Source organism: Scyliorhinus canicula, chromosome 1 (assembly GCF_902713615.1).
Source record: "Scyliorhinus canicula chromosome 1, sScyCan1.1, whole genome shotgun sequence".
Lineage (NCBI taxonomy): Eukaryota > Metazoa > Chordata > Chondrichthyes > Carcharhiniformes > Scyliorhinidae > Scyliorhinus > Scyliorhinus canicula.
Window position 1 is genome coordinate 43355313 of NC_052146.1, and position 10520 is coordinate 43365832.

General features: G+C 45.7%; 1 protein-coding gene across 11 annotated transcripts in view; it reads right to left on the reverse strand.

Moving 5' to 3' along the window:
• The window catches only part of clip1a (CAP-GLY domain containing linker protein 1a), a 267258-nt gene extending 259993 nt beyond the window's left edge, over positions 1-7265 (reverse strand). For all 11 annotated transcript variants that reach the window (XM_038789942.1, XM_038789934.1, XM_038789958.1 and 8 more), the window contains exon 1: positions 7132-7265. The gene's annotated coding sequence lies outside the window, so the exon portion shown is untranslated. The remainder of the gene's footprint in view (positions 1-7131) is intronic.
• Positions 7266-10520: the final 3255 nt, after the last annotated feature.

The window sequence follows — 10520 nt, forward strand, 5'->3', positions numbered from 1 at the left end:
AGCGCAACAGAAACAAGCATAAATACCTTTGCAGTCATTGGTTTACTAGCTCGATCATTGACATTTAACCTAGTTTTAAGATGCAATCTTAACATTATGTTACTCCAAACCACTTACCAAATATTTAATAAGAACGTTTACCTCTTAGATAACAAGGCATTATTACATCGAGTATTAAATTGTTTAATAATTGCAAAGAAGGTTTTTGTAACAGTTGCACAACATGTTTTATACCAAGTGCTAGGACAATGAATGTGCAGCGTTCTCAATAGTCAAAGTGGATGTCCCACCCAGGGAGAGAATAATTAATCATGCCTCATTAAAGCAAATTTCCTATCAGCCAATCACAGAGTAACATTGAAGAATGTTAGCCACTGGAAGGCAGTCTTGAATAATGCATGATGTGGAGATGCCGGCGTTGGACTGGGGAGAGCACAGTAAGAAGTCTTACAACACCAGGTTAAAGTCCAACAGGTTTAATTCAAACACGAGCTTTCGGAGCGCAGCTCCTTCCTCAGGTGAATGGGTCACCTGAGGAAGGAGCTGCGCTCCGAAAGCTCGTGTTTGAATCAAACCTGTTGGACTTTAACCTGGTGTTGTAAAACTTCTTATTGAATAATGCAGAAAGAGATTATTTTCCACTGAAAGCATGCGGCTCTGCCCCAGAGAATCGCAGCCAAGATTAGTGAAATTTAAATTGTTGTGGAAGTCTGAATGCCTAGCAGTCAAGGCAGGCATAGAACCTTGGCTTTCTAGTCAAGAAGGAAATGCTATTTTATAATTACAAAAAAATGGGTTGCACGGTAGCACAGTGGTTAGCTCTGTCACTTCACAACTCCAAGGTCCCAGGTTCCATTCCCGGCTTGGGTCACTGTCTGTGCGGAGTCTGCACATTCTCCCTTTGGCTGCGTGGGTTACTTCCGGGTGCTCTGGTTTCCTCCCACAGTCCAAAGAAGTGCAGGTTAGGTGGATTGGTCATATTAAATTACCCTCAAGTGTCCAAAAAAAGCTAGGTGGGGTTACTGGGTTACAGAGATAGGGTGGAGGTGTGGCCTTAAGTAGGGTGCTCTTTCCAAGGGTCAGTGCAGAGTCGATGGGCCGAATGGCCTCCTTCTTTGCTGTAGATTCCATGATTCTATGACTGAAAATAAATCCTTAAAAAGGTAATTTTATGTAGAATTAAAAATTACTTTTACCTTCTAAATAAAGTACTCACTGGGAGAGGGACAGAAAACCTCACTGCTGGTTCCTTTTAAAAAGATTCTCAAAATGGCTACGTTCTTTAAGACAGTGTAAGATAGTTAATACACCTCCTGCTAATAGGACCAAAGTTGACTTTTGTTTTCATCGTGCAACCAGTACACAGCAAAAAGTTCTTAATTATTTTAAAAATAAGATAGATTCTTTATGTTTCTATCCAGCTACCCAGAGCACTGAAAAGGTATTCAGCGGCTATTATTCTTCACAAAACATTTTTAGGAAGAGGATCGGAGTAACCTGCCATGAGTAGCAAGCATAAACTCACTGGCACAATTTTCAGGAGTACAACCAATGCACTAATCTTCAACAGTACTTTGGAGATATTAAGAATTGTAATCAATGAACTCGAAACGCCATTTGACATTGAACTAAGCCATGCAGAGCAAGAACATGCCAAGTTTGATCTGCTTTGGGCTGACTTAACTATGTCGCACCAGTTAATGGTGAAGATACTGCAACTGACTTTGGCATCCCTTATTGGGAAAGAGTGAAACAATGCTGCCAGTTATTCCATTCCTAATGGCTATTCAGAAGATATCAATAGAAAATGGGTGTTATCAGAAACAGCTGTAATAAATACACCCTGTGGTGAAAGTGTCAACATTAACAGAGGTTCACACCTAATAAACGACCATTTGGTCGTCATGTAGAATTGCATCAAAGCAAATTTATTGTAATGTTTCCTCACATTACATTCCTATTAAGACATTTAACAACAAACTTTTTTTAAAAATCGTTTTATTGGCATTTTCAAAATGATATACATTGCTGTTCGTTTTCACTTATTGTACAGTCACAAAGGTTCCTTCTTAGGTTTTTCTATTTACAGTCTGTTGCCGTCTGGCTGGCTCAGCCTACAATCCTCCCTATCACCCCCCTCCAGCTCCTCTCTCCTTGAACCCCCCCCCCACCCCCCTTTTCTTGGTGGGTTTAGCTACTTCACCTTGCTCCCCCCGGCGATTTATTGATGTGTTGGCCACAAACAGGTCTCGGAACAGTCGGTAAACGGCTCCCATGTTTTGTGGAAGCCCTCTTCCAACCCACAGCTGGTGAATTTGATTTTCTCCATTTGGAGATTCTGATAGGTCGGGCAGCCAGTCTGCAGCTTTAGGCGGTGCTGCTGATCGCCGACCAAGCAGGATTCTATGGTGGGCGATCAGGGAGGCAAAGGCAAGGGCGTCCACCCTCCTCCCCATGAAGAGATCTGGCTGGTCTGATACCCCAAATACCACTACTTTCGAGCTTGGCACCACCCTCATCCCCACCACTTTGGACATTGTCTCGAAGAAGGCTGTCCAGTACCCAGCAAGCCTGGGGCAAAACCAGAACATGGGGGGGTGGTTGCGCAGGCCTCCTTGGCATCGTTCGCATCTATCCTCCACCTCCGGGAAGTACCTGTTCATTCGGGTTCTGGTCAAAGGTGCTATATGTACCACTTTCAGCTGCATTAGGTTGAGCTTCATGCATGTGGAACTAGAGTTGACCCTGTGCAGTGCTTCGCTCCAGAGTCCCCACCCTATTTCAAACCCCAAATCTTCCTCCCATTTCTTCCTTGTCATGTCCGGTTCGGTGACGGCCCTCTCTAGCAGTCGTTCGTACATGTCACTACATGTTCCCTCTGCCTAGGATGTCTGCGTCCAATAGCTCTTCTAATAGTGTCTGTCGGATTTAACAAACTTAACAATAAATATATCCAAACAATCTAGAACACCAAAAAAAGTTATGCAAAGCAAATGTAAATTTTCTCTAAACTCAGCTTTCCCAATTGGAGTGGGAAAAAAAATCAAGCATAAGATGAACAAGTTTGGTCCTACCAGGAGGCAATAAATCCGGACCATAATTTTAATAATAAATGGCAAATTTATGCAACCCAATGGGATGTGAAAAATGTACAAGTATTCCACTATCAAATGTATAACAGAAAATATGAACAACATTAAACAGACTATGGAAATATAACAGTAAAGAAATGTTTTTTCATTTGTTCATGGGACATGGGCATCACAGGCTGTGCCAGCATTTACTGCCCATTCCTAATTGCTCGAGAGGGTAGTTAAGAGTCAGCCACTGCTGTGGGTCTGGAGTCACATGTAGGTCAGACCAGGTAAGGACAACAAATTTCCTCCCCTAAAGGACATTAGTGAACCAGATGAGTTTTTACGACAATCAACAATGGTTTCATGGTCATTAGATTTTTAATTCCAGATTTTTATTGAATTCAAATTTCACCATCTGCAGTGGCGGGATTTGAACCTGTGTCCCCAGAGCGTTATTCTGGGTCTCTGGTTTACTAGTCCAGTGACAATACCACTAAGCCTTGAATTGAAAAGAAAAGACTACATCCACCTGAAAGTGGATGTAAACCAGGGGCTGGTTTAGCTCACCAGGCTAAATCGCTGGCTTTTAAAGCAGACCAAGCAGGCCAGCAGCACGGTTCGATTCCCGTACCAGCCTCCCCGGACAGGCGCCGGAATGTGGCGACTAGGGGCTTTTCACAGTAACTTCATTGAAGTCTACTCGTGACAATAAGCGGTTTTCATTTCAAGTTCCCCTCCAAGCCACTCACGATCCTAAGGAAATACAATGCCATTCCTTCGCTGTCACTGGGTCAAAATCGTGGAACTCCTTCCTGAATAGCACTGTGAGAGAGTACCAAAACCAGATGGATTGCAGTGGTTCAGGGAGGCAGCTCATCACCATCTTCTCAAGGGCAATTAGAGACGGGCTAGCCAGTCCCCACATCCCATAAATTATTTTTAAAAAAGCATGAGCATATTATCACACACAAGAATTCCACAGACAAGGACTTTCCAAGAAGACATCATTGTTAATTTAGGTAAATGCAGCAGTCAGCCAGCACCAAACAGCTAATGAAAAGAGCTGGTCAATCATTTTTTCTTTGGTGTTGTTGGGTGGGGGTGATAGCCAGAATTTCATGAAAACTCCCTGTTGATCTTACAAGAACACTAAAACGTCAACCTAGATTATACATCTAAAACCTGGGGTGGGATTTAAAACTACAACATTCAAGACTGAAAAAGTGTCCAGTAATGTCCAATTAGGGCACGTCTAAATCTAGTAAATTACCTCTCAGACTCCTGTCAATCATCAGCAAAATGATGGAAGATGTGATTAACAGTGCTATCAAACCTGCTCACCAACTCTAAGTCTTGTTTTTGCTAAGGGCACATGGCTCCAGGCCTCATTGCAGCCTTTGTCCAAACATGGATAAAAAGCCAAACTCAAGGAATGAGGTGAGAATGACTGCCCAGGACACCAAGGCCACGGTTTACTATAGTAAGAAGTCTTACAACACCAGGTTAAAGTCCAACAGGTTTGTTTCAAACACAAACCTGTTGGACTTTAACTTGATGTTGTAAGACTTCTTACTGTGCTCACCCCAGTCCAACGCCTGCATTTCCACATCACGGTTTACTATGGTCTCAAGGGACCCTAGCAAAACTGAAATAAATGTGGATCAGGAGGTAAACCATCCACAGGTTGAGTCATACCTGGCACAAAGGAAGGTCAATCATCTCCACTCCAGGACATCATTGCAAGAATTCCTCCCGGTAGTGGCCTAGGCCCAACTACCTTCAGCTGCTTCATCAATGACCTGCCTCCCATCATAAGTGGAGGTGATTGCTGATGACTGCATAATGTTCAGCATCAATTGCGACTCATCAAATACTGAAGTAATGTAGCAAGACCTGGACAATATTCAGGCTTGGGCTGACAAGTAGCATATAACCATTCGCATCACAAGTGTCGGGCCAAGGCCATCTCCTACAAGAGAGGAGCTAACCATCATCTCTTGACATCCGATGACATTATCATCACTGAATGCCCACTATCAACAACCTGGGGGTTACCATTAATTAGAAACATAACTGGACTAGTCATCTGAATACTGTGGATACAAGAGGAAGTCAAAGGCTAGGAATCCTGTAGCAAGTTAGCTCACCTTCTGACTCCCCAAAGCCTGTCCACCATCTACAAGGCACAAGTCAGGAGTGTGATGGAATTCTCCCCACTTGCCTTGATGAGTGCAGCTCCAAAGGCACTCAAGCTCAACACCATCGAGGGCAAAGCAGCCCATTTGAATGCTACTACCCCTTCCACAAACTTTTAATCCCTCTGCCACTGACGAAACATTGGAAGCAGTATGTACCATCTACAAGATGTACTGCAGGAATTCACCAAGGTTCCTTCAGCAGCACCTTCCAACCCCACTACTACCACAATCTAGAAGGACAAGTGCAGCATAACCACCACTATAGAACATAGTGCAGAAAGAGGCCATTCGGCCCATCGAGTCTGCACCGACCCACTTAAGCCCTCACTTCCACCCCATCCCCGTAACCCAATAAACCTTCCTAATCTTTTTTGGACACTAAGGGCAATTTAGCATGGCCAATCCACCTAACTTGCATGTCTTTGGACTGTGGGAGGAAACTGGAGCACCCGGAGGAAACCCACGCAGACACAGGGAGAACATGCAGACTCCGCACAGATAGTGACCCAGCAGGGAATCGAACCCGAGACCCTGGCACTGTGAAGCCACAGTGCTATCCACTTGTGCGACCGTGCTGCACTATCAGCAAGATCCTCTCCAAGCCACAATAACATCCTGACTTGCAGTTATATCAACATTGTCCATTGTACTCTGGGTCACTGAAGGTGAAATTTAGACGGAGGCCAAAAGCATGATCAAAGAGATAGTTTTAGGAGGAAAGAGGGGTGCGGAAAAGTTTACGGGGGAATTCCAGAGCCCAGGCAAATGAAGACACAAACATCTATGTGGAAGGATTAAATCAGAGGTGCTCAAGAGGCTGGAACTAAAGGAGTGGTGATATCTACCGAGGGTTGTGGGGCTGGAGGAGATATAGAGCTAGGGAGAGGGCGACACCATGGCGAGACTTAAAACTGGGATACAATTGCGTACAATCCAATTAATTCAATATCTCTGCACATGGATTTTTTTTAAAGAATTAACCACTAGGTGGTAATACAGGAATTCAAAAAAACCCTTTGATAACTGCAGCTGTAAAGAATACAAAACTCGTCTTATAAACTTACGAAAATGACAAGCAGAAAAAGACCAGCTCAAGAGTTCACCTGTTTGTCACTTCTTCATCCAATTGGCAGTCAGATTAAACCACTTTAAAACAAATCTGATAGAAGTAACCTCAGGCATACCTATTTATTAATGACAAACGAATTCAACAACGTGGGTTGCTCATGCAACTCCATCATTCATTTAGTGGCTATAATTTCGAGACACAGTCACACAAGGTCTACAATAGTTGCGCAACAGTTATGAATTTAGTGGACACTTGAGAAAGAAAAGTAACAAGAGCAGACGCTGACAGGAACTGAAGTGAAAGAACGCTTGTGTGAGTTGGCACATTCCCCATGTCATCTGACAGGCAAAATGAGACGACGTGAGAGAAGCAGCAAGTGTATACTTAAAAATAAAATCTGAATAATCAAATGCTGACTGATAAGTGGAGAAAAGGACGGCTGGAAGTGACAACCAGTGTGTCTCCCCGGTCCCTCTATGTTAGGAAAACGCCGTCGACAGAGAAAGGGGGGGAATGGATTGGGTGTTCCCGCCATCACCGTTTACTCACGGTTTCAAAGTTCAAACATTAACCCGGCTCGGAACACCAACCGGTGCCGACAAGGCTGAGTTTCCAGCCGCTTTCCTTTCCCAAAGGCCCAGCCAGAGAGCCGAGGCCCAGCCGCACACTCACCGTCCCAGAGCCGCCATCGCCGGCCGGCCAATCCTCCAGTCAACCTACCCCCTGGGGCGGGGAGGGGGGTGCTCCCTTCTCAAAGGCTCTGGGTTTTTCTTTTAAAAAAACTCACCTCGACATGAGGTAACTTTGCTTCCGGCTCTCGTCTCCCGCACTCCACCGTCCCGGCCTCTCTGCTCGGCGAGCCCAAGCTCCAGTGAACGAAGCAGCCCAACAAGCCGGCCCCGCCCACTGACGTCAGGCGCCACCTCCCACACACAGAATCCAGTGCCAGCACTGGCTGTGGGCAGGGAATCAGCACTGGGTACGGGGAGTGCTGGATAGGAAGTGGTGTGAGCAGTGTTTACAGAGAGTCTTCACTGTATACAGGGAGTGAGCACTGGACATAGGGGTGTCAACACTGAATGCAGGGTATGTCAGAACTGGAAATAGGGAGTCTGCACTGGATATGGGGTGTGTCAGCACAGGATATGAGGATTGTCCGCACTGGATACAGGGCGTGTCAGCACTGGAAATCATAGAATTTACAGTGCAGAAGGAGGCCATTCAGCCCATCAAGTCTGCACGGGCTCTTGGAAAGAGCACCCTACGCAAGTCCACGCCTCCACTCTATCCCCACAACTCAGTAACCCCACCCAACACTAAGGTCAATTTCAGACACTAAGGGCAATTTAGCATGGCCAATCCACCTAACCTGCACATCTTTGGAATGTGGGAGGAAACCAGAGCACCTGGAGCAAACCCACGCAGACACGGGGAGAACGTGCAGATTCCACCCAGGCAGTGCGCCAAGCCGGGAATCGAATCTGGAGCTGTGAAACAATTGTGCTAACCACTATGCTACCGTGCTGTCCCAAATGGAGAATTGCCAGCGTTGGAGATGGAATGGGGGTGTCGACACTGTGTACAGGGTTGTCAAAACTGGATATAGGGGTTGGTATTGGATTGAGGAGGTGAGAGCACTGGATATGAGGAGTGCCCACACAGGATATAGGAAATATCATAATATCCACTCATGGATATAATGAGATGCAGACAGGCAGTGATTGACACACAGGATAACCAATGAACACACACAACACAGAACAACCAATCACCAGACAGGACACTACCACTATAAAGCCCACAGGGCATTAAGACTCTGCCTCTTCCCACTGGGTACAGCTATAGCCATAGTTAGAGTGCACAAGGCCATGAGCACCTTCTCCATGTGACAGAGAGCTCATCTGGTCAAGCCAGTCTGAGGTTATCAGTTTAGATTAATAGAGTGTCAACCCACAGCAGATTATGTACAGCAACAAGCAAGTTCAATAAAAAAGTGTTGGACCATCTCCTGTATCGGAAGCCTGATTTGAGTCTCGCTGCATCCAGTTGCAGTCGATGTTAGACCGACACAGATAACACATCAGGGATCAACATGGTGTATAAGGTGTGTTCGTAGTAGATACAGGGGGTGCGATTCTCCCAGCCCCGTGCCGGGCCAGAGAATAGCCGCAACCGTGCCACGCACCCTGACGCCGGCGCGCAATTCTCCGAGGTGCATAGATAGATAGAGAAATACAGCACAGAACAGGCCCTTCGGCCCACGATGTTGCGCCGAACTTTTGTCCTAGGTTAATCATAGAATTTTGGACAATTTTTCATGGCCAATCCACCCAACCTGCACATCTTTGGACTGTGGGAGGAAACCGGAGGAAACCCACACAGTCACGGGGAGGATGTGCAGACTCCACACAGACAGTGACCCAAGTCGAAATCGAACTTGGGACCCTGGAGCTGTGAAGCAATTGTGCTATCCACAATGCTACCGTGCTGCCCTTAAGAAGTTAACCTACACTCCATTATTCTACCCTAATCCAAGTACCTATCCAATAGCCGCTTGAAGGTCCCTAACTTTTCCGACTCAACTACTACCACAGGCAGTGCATTCCATGCTCCCACTACTCTCTGGGTAAAGAACCTACCTCTGACATCCCCTCTATATCTTCCACCATTTATCTTAAATTTATGTCCCCTTGTAATGGTGTGTTCCACCCGGGGAAAAAGTCTCTGACTGTCAACTCTATCTATTCCCCTGATCATCTTATAAACCTCTATCAAGTCGCCCCTCATCCTTCTCCGTTCTAATGAGAAAAGGCCTAGCACCCTCAACCTTTCCTCGTATGACCTACTCTCCATTCCAGGCAACATCCTGGTAAATCTCCTTTGCACCTTTTCCAAAGCTTCCACATCCTTCCTAAAATGAGGTGACCAGAACTGCACACAGTACTCCAAATGTGGCCTGACCAAGGTTTTGTACAGCTGCATCATCACCTCACAGCTCTTAAATTCAATCCCTCTGCTAATGAACGCTAGCACACCATAGGCCTTCTTCACAGCTCTATCCACTTGAGTGGCAACTTTCAAAGAACTATGAACATAGACCCCAAGATCTCTCTGCTCCTCCACATTGCCAAGAACCCTACCGTTAACCCTGTATTCCGCATTCAGATTTGTCCTTCCAAAATGGACAGCCTCACACTTGTCAGGGTTAAACTCCATCTGCCACTTCTCAGCCCAGCTCTGCATTCTATCTATGTCTCTTTGAAGCCGACAACAGCCCTCCTCACTATCCACAACTCCACCAATCTTCGTATCATCTGCAAATTTACTGACCCACCCTTCAACTCCCTCATCCAAGTCGTTAATGAAAATCACAAACAGCAGAGGACCCAGAACTGATCCCTGCGGTACGCCACTGATAACTGGGCTCCAGTCTGAATATTTACCATCCACCACCACTCTCTGTCTTCTATCGGTTAGCCAGTTTGTTATCCAACTGGCCAAATTTCCCACTATCCCATGCCTCCTTACTTTCTGCATAAGCCTACCATGGGGAACCTTATCAAATGCCTTACTAAAATCCATGTACACTACATCCACTGCTTTACCTTCATCCACATGCTTGGTCACCTCCTCAAAGAATTCAATAAGACTTGTAAGGCAAGACCTACCCCTCACAAATCCGTGCTGACTATCCCTAATCAAGCAATGCCTTTCCAGATGCTCAGAAATCATATCCCTCAGTACCCTTTCCATTACTTTGCCTACCACCGAAGTAAGACTAACTGGCCTGTAATTCCCAGGGTTATCCCTATTCCCTTTTTTGAACAGGGGCACGACATTCGCCACTCTCCAATCCTCTGGTACCACCCCTGTTGACAGCGAGGACGAAAAGATCATTGCCAACGGCTCTGCAATTTCATTTCTTGCTTCCCATAGAATCCTTGGATATATCCCGTCAGGCCCGGGGGACTTGTCTATCCTCAAGTTTTTCAAAACGCGCAACACATCTTCCTTCCTGACAAGTATCTCCTCAAGCTTATCAGTCTGCTTCACGCTGTCCTCTCCAACAATATGGTCCCTCTCGTTTGTAAATACTGAAGAAAAATACTTGTTCAAGACCTCTCCTATCTCTTCAGACTCAATACACAATCTCCCGCTACTGTCCTTAATCGGACC